At 30.2% G+C, this 7,335-nt stretch overlaps 1 pseudogene; it reads right to left on the bottom strand.

Moving 5' to 3' along the window:
• Positions 1 to 4,195: 4,195 nt before the first annotated feature.
• LOC124896179 lies at positions 4,196 to 5,014 on the bottom strand (annotated as a pseudogene).
• Between the last annotated feature and the right edge of the window lie 2,321 nt (positions 5,015 to 7,335).

The raw sequence follows: 7,335 nt of genomic DNA on the forward strand, positions 1-7,335 counted from the left end.
ATATTATTGATGTGGGTTGGCCAGTTGGCCTGCATATTAAAATTAATTCAAAAAGCATAAAATTTATTAAAAAAAAAATTTCCTTCTAAACAAGACTCTTTGATGACTACATTTTGAATGTTATTGTGTCTTTAGTATGAGAAGAGGAATGTCAATTTATAGAGGTACAAAAATTTTTCTCAAAGCAAAAGTAAACCAAATATAGAGGAGATTTTTTTTAACAAGGAAACTCTTTCAACTAAAAAGGTAATTCTAATTATGGTAAAAAAAAATTAGGTAAAGTAGAAAATTCAGGACAAATTCTATATTTACCACATGGCAACAACTTTACTGATTGCTCCTAGGCTTCCGTTCCTTGTAAAACAAGACAATTTACTTTGATATGAGTCATTTCATGAACAAAGCAAAGCGAAGAAAATGTAAAAACAAATATTAAGGGGCGTTTGGCAGGATGTATTAGAAAAAATAATACATCCATTAGCTTTGTGTATTATCAATATTTTGTTTAGTACACAACTTCAACTTATGTATAACTAATGCAAGCATTGATTATACACTCTGTTATGTATTATGTTATGCATAAGTAATACATGAGAAACCCTTATAAGGGAGAAGCTAGAGATGTTTATGAATGTTTCCCTTTCTTGTTGTCTTATTTCGAGCTGTAGAGTCTAAGGTCTTGGGTCCCTCTAAATCCCATTTGCTTGCTTTATAGATCATACCCCCAAATGATCTGAAGCTCATGGAAACTCTTCTATCCCACTTGAGGACAACGTTGATGGGACTCGCCCTGTTTATGGGGTCCAGACCAATTTAAGGGTCCGGTTCCCGATTGCCATCCTAGAATTCCACTGGTTCCCTCTAGTCCTCCTCGATCTCCCCAGGTTGATGTGTCGAACATTGAGTTTTGTCAGTTGATTCATATGTTGGCTCAGTTGGTAGCTTCTCGATCTGAGCGTAGTGTTCCATCTTTTGAGGCCACTGGGGTTGGCTAGTTTATGAGTTTGAGTCCTCAAACTTTTACTGGTGTTAAGGTTGAGGAAGATACTCAAGGTTGAGGAAGATCCACACCAATATAACAGAAGAGGACTTTTCCATCAGTCTATTTTGCCAAGATGGTGAGGGCACAATCTTAGACCAAACTTATTTAAAAAAAAAATTAAAAAAGGCCTAAAATGCCCTTCAACTATGTGAAATGGTGCTAAAACACCCTTCGTCTACCTATTGGGTCTACAATGTCCTTCCTGTCTACACATTGGACCTAAAATATCTTTTTCATCCATCTATTGAGGTTATTTTGCCCTTTTATTTAAGAAAAAATTACATAATACCACAACTTATTTTTATTAAACTACACAAAGTCCCTATCCTTTTTATTAATATTAACCAAATAAATAGTGTACAATATTAATTTTTCGACGTTATATATTGCTTTGATAAATAAAAGAAAAAATAACATAATTAGCCATTTTAAAAAAAACTTATTACATGTACATAGCTGTATTAGTTGGTTGTCAGATATAACAAATAAAATATTTACTTTCATAACAGATTCTAATATATAGAAAAATAATTATATATTAAATTCACATATTTCTTATTTATTGTCTATTTTTATGGAAGTCTTTGTTCATTCATTCTTTATATACTATATCAAAATTTTATATTTTTTATTTTTCTTGCTTGTTTTCACGATGCCTTCATAAAAATATATAGTATATTTATGCCATAAAAATTATGGTATGATATTATATAAATTATATTTATATCATAAAAATACATGATATATTTATATCATACAAATTATATTTATACCATTTATAGCATATAAATTATATTTATATCATAAACATACATGGTATATTTTAGATATAAAAAGTTTATATCATGTAATATTGAAAAAATATATTTATATTTAATAAATAATTTTTAACAAGAAAAGTACTTCCGACATAATGATATGTACCATGAATATTTGCCTCATAAATTATATTAAAATATAATAATAATCTGACTTTGACATAAATTATATTTATATAACAAAAACACATGGTATATCTGTACTTCAAAAATAATGATTTTTATTCCATGAATATTTATTCATAAAAAATTATGGTTAACTTATTACATTAGAATAAAAAATACACGATAATGAAATAATACCAGATGATTAACATACATGAAAACAAAAAGAAACATACACGAGCCAATAATGAAATACTTAGTTTATTTAAAAATATTTGAATTTTGAATACAAAAGAGAGAAAGATTTAAAAGTAGGGATTATTTTTTACACTTTTAATTTGAAAATTGAAAATATATCTCTTAAATTAAGGTGAATTGGTAATTAGTTATAACATTAAATTAGTAATTATAATTATTTTTCTGAATTTTTTAAATGGCTATATATAACAAATTTTTTTTTTTATATAATATTGAAAAAGTACTGTTATTTGTGTAGTTAAGTCTTAAAGATGACATTTTACATGCAATTTGCCTAAATAAAAGGGTAAAATAGGCCCAATAGGTTGACGGAAAAGATATTTTAGACCTAATAGGTATGCGGAAAAGACATTTTAAACCTAATAAGTAGACGGGGAACACATTTTATGCCCAATAAATAGACGAAGAACATTTTTGCACTATTTTACATAATTAAAGAACATTTTAGACCCTTTTTTCGTTTAAAAAATCTAAATATTTGCCCAATTTGAAAGTGAATGATCTTGTAAAATACTCACATGAAAAAAAAAATATAATATAGCCTATAAATTCAAGCAACTAGCTTGTTGAAAACCAACTTGAACCCCATGTGCGTCAGTTAGCTTCAAATCCTCTCTAGAGTCAAACTTCATCCTTGTTTTCAGAATACGAAAACAAATATTAATAAAAACACATGAATCGACTCATATTTTAATTTATACATAATGTATGCAAAAATATTAATCATCTAAAATGATTATTACTGTATACATGTTTTATATTTAGCTATAATGAATAGTATAATTCGGTGTGAAGGATAACAAAAGAAAATAAATACATTTAAACTTGTACTTTATACTAAAAATAGACGTCGATCACTTTTCTTTGTTTAATTTCAAAAAATTAAAAAATAATTTATTATTTAATTTGTAATCTTCCTATATAGTCAAATTTGTCTATAGTGACCGTATTTGTTTGAAAATTTCATGGCTGTTATAGTGAAATGTTGACTATGTATAGTGACATTTAATATTTTAATTTCATTTAGCTGTTATAAATAAAAATATATAAAATTTTTATTTTATTTTCTTTATGTTATAAATAAAAATAAAATATTTATTAAATTTAAAATCTCAATTAATTTTAAATTGTATAAATTTAAAATTGAAAAGACTAATATATTACTAATAAAATAACTAATGCACCTTACCGATAAAAGAAAACCCTACTGAACATGTGTATTTAAAATTAAATAAGAATTTAGATAATATCAAGTTTGACGTAAGGTTGCTTCATAAATTTTGGTCTTCTGTTGACGATATACCATTTGATTTGATGAAAGATATGTTCAACCTTTCATAATGTCTATTCAATAGATTTTTGTTGAAGACTTTTAACAGTTAAGACTCTTCTATCTCAACTCAAGGAGTAGTTTGTTAAGGCTCTTTAACAACACTTTCTCATTCATCTTCTATATAATATAACTATAACTAGGGAATGCGCACTTCGTGCGAACATTTAGATATATGTGGTTAATAAAGTTACCATCAATAATTTATCTTTACAGTTTTTTTAAACTAATTTGATGTTCATGATCTATTTATTTTAATCTATTCTAGTATTCTGCATAAGTGTTTGCCAAATTCAAAATATTAGAAAAACTAACCCTAATCAAGCACTATGTCCAGATAATGAGTATGAAGATAAATGGTCTATCTCGCTGCTATGAATTTGTATTTAGTATTTATACAACTTTTCCCCTTTTTTGATTGTGCTCAATATTCAATTCTTATAAATAATGAGTTAAATTTTTGAATTGGTTAAATTTTCGTAAATGATAAGTATCAAAATTTTGAAACACAATAGAAGGATTAAGGGATTAATGTTGTTATTTATTTACAAGATCCAACACACAGAGTCCAAAACATACAAGTTCACAAAATGATGTTAATCAGACAGTATATTCGTGAAAATGCAACATGTACTTTCGTTGTTACAAGTCAAGCAAGAAAAAAGAGTTGGTACCGAAGTCTGTGTAAATATGTACTGAAGTTCTGGTTGAGAATAGAGCAAATTTTTGAAACACTTCTAATTTACCTAATATAGGTGTTGGAGAGGGAATGAACTTAGCTTTTTTTATGTTTGATGTCGCCTTCCTTCAGTGGGTTGCTTCCAACTTCCTCTGTGGCTGGAGGCAAAACATCATCTTCCATGTTATATTCCTTTGTATGAGAAACATCGGCATTCTCTTCCTCTTCCTCTTCCTTTTCCTCTTCCTCTTCTTCGACTGTTTCTATACCATAGCCAATTAATCATCTGTGGTTATGGTTACCAGAGTTAGTTGGTATGTTTCCGCTAAAACTTCCTTCCCATCCAAGACATTATAGACTTCTCTGTCGAAAGAACCTGGTAGCCTTTTCTCTCGCCTGAGATTGTTGCTAATAATCCAATAAGATTCATTGCTTTTATTTGTCTGTGACTCCCATGTTTTAATTTTCTTGAAATCACTAATCATGTTGCTCCAGTGTTTTCTGCATTGAACAGGTCCTCTGTCTGCTCCATGTTGCATGCAGTAAGAGGAAACAGAGTCCCATTTGAGTTTCGGCTTGTCTGAACCAAAAATGAAACTGGATCTACGCCCCCTATGAGCTCTTTTCTCTGTAACTTTTTTCCCTTGTATGAGAACAAGTGTTTCTTGCCTGGTCCATCACGAGTGCCTCGGTGTTTTACATTTGCCATCTTCAGTCAATTTTTTATGTCCATTAGCTAACGGTGTGGTGTTACCATTCATCTCTGTTGATCCTGATATCATTGAATTTTATTTTAGAAATGAATCAGGTTGAGCTAACATTGTACAAAAAGGAAAAATATAAAAAACTTTGTGAATGGGTGTATTGATGGAAACAATATTATGGCCTATTATGGCTTCATAAATTGGGTCTTCTACATTATTGGAGGATATTTACTTGTTCAGGAGACTTACCAAGTTAAATGGTGATTGACTTTCAAAGAAAGGCATAAATTCTTTCGGTAGGCATTGAATTTTTAAAGGATTTCTTATTCTAACCAATAAAAAAAACAAATGTTAACCAAACCATTTGACACACAAGTATAGCATATGATCAATAATTAAATGAAAACAAAAGGAATAGAACTCTCTATACCAATAAATTCGTTGGAAGAGACTCGAGCCTTGACTCTGCTGTGCACTCAAATGCACCAGGTGTCTTTGGTGTCCTTTGCTATTTATTCTGCTTAGATACATCAATAGGTGTATTCCCAAAATCATAACAAAATTTCATGGGTGATAAAAATATGGGACTTTCATTAATAACATCATTTTGAAGTGCAGCTTGATCCTTTGTTTCATCTGAAGGTATTATAATCACCCTTTTCTTCTCAAGATCCGTACAAGATTTAGCAACGGCTACCTTAGTGTAATGTAGTTGTGCCAAAGCACCTGGTCTCAAATATTTTTTCTTTGTACTCCTCGATTGTTTTTTCTGTTTTGGAGTCTTGGATTGACCATCATTGGGTGACACTTTACCCATATAATTCTGATTTTTATTTTCTATTTTTCAATCAGTTGAATTAATTCATCACCTAACTTCTCAAGGTCTCAAATTAAACCATTTTCCTTGCTTATTGGTTACTTTTTACTTTTCAAACAGTTGAATAAATTCATCACCTAACTTCTCAAGGTCTCGATTTTAACCATTTTCCTTGCTTATTTATCAAATCTGACTCAGATTACCCTTCAGCGTTGACCTGAAAAGTAGAAAAGTTACAAAAATACCAATCAAAGAATAGAAAAGATCCAACTTTAAAGAGATCAACTTACACAACTTAAAAAAATCAAAAACCACAACAAATTTATGATATAATTAACTGCTTCAGAGTTACAACAACAGCATCAAGGTGAAATAAAACATCCAATCCAAAAACAGAAATCAAGAGAACATCCAATTACTTAAGCATACATCATATAGCACATGACAAATACACATTAAGAACTTCAAAAATCGTCCATACAAAGACATTCAAATCTCAAACATCAATTTCCCTTACTTATTTATCAAACCAAGACCAAATCTAGCCCAGCTTACCCTTTAATGTTGCCCTGAAAAGTAGAAAATTTCCACAAAATACCTATCAAAATTGGAAAGACTCTAGTTTTTAACAAACCAACAAACAACACAACACATAAAAATCAGAAACCTATCACACCCCTTTTTCACTCCCAAAAATTATGTTTTAAGGGTCGAAAGGGTTTTAATTATTAAAGTGACAAAAGATGAAAATTTGTTTCGAAAAGGATTTATTATATTTCAAAACTCAGAGTCGCCACTTGTCATAAATCGGGTGTGCCAAGTCACCTGTGGATATCCTTTTTCAAAATGATTTTGACTCTGTAACACTGATCCGCGAACAGAGATTCCGGTTAAGAAATTCTGTTGATCGTGGGAAAGGTGTTAGGCACCCCTCAATCCCGTGGTTCGACCATGGTCGCTTGGTGGAGTGTATCGGCTAACTTTGACATTATAGGTGTATAAACCACACAAAAGCACATAACAATCAATCAAACACACGAAAACCAAACAAATCCAAAATGCAGTGTTCAGTCCAATTATACAGTCCCGAAAAATGAAAAATACGAAAAATGTAAACCTACTCTATTCTAAACTACTCCTTAGCTAAACTCCGCCCGACGTTCTGGGCCTTGACCGTATGCCATCTTCAAGTACATGATACTTCGGGGCATTCCCCAGTGAATAAATACAAATACCTCGAGGCATTGCCCCAGCCAAATGACTACACTTTTTAAATACGATAAACAAAACATTCAATAAATATTCCAAACATTCCAACAATACACCAATTCTAAACTTGCCTACCCGAGCTTACTGTTTGTCTACCCGCTCGACGACATATCACATTCAACATCAACAATATATCAAAAATATCATAATATTCACTTTTATCAATTTTTGATTCTTATCCCCAAATTTGTTTCAACCAACATGATTAAATAAGTCTCAATTAAATCAACCAATCAAACTATGATAATTAAAAAAAAAAAACTCAAACACACAATCACAAATTAACCATCAAACTCAAACATGAATTACACAA

The sequence above is a fragment of the Capsicum annuum genome, chromosome 2 (assembly GCF_002878395.1).
Source record: "Capsicum annuum cultivar UCD-10X-F1 chromosome 2, UCD10Xv1.1, whole genome shotgun sequence".
In the NCBI taxonomy this organism is placed as follows: Eukaryota; Viridiplantae; Streptophyta; class Magnoliopsida; order Solanales; family Solanaceae; genus Capsicum; species Capsicum annuum.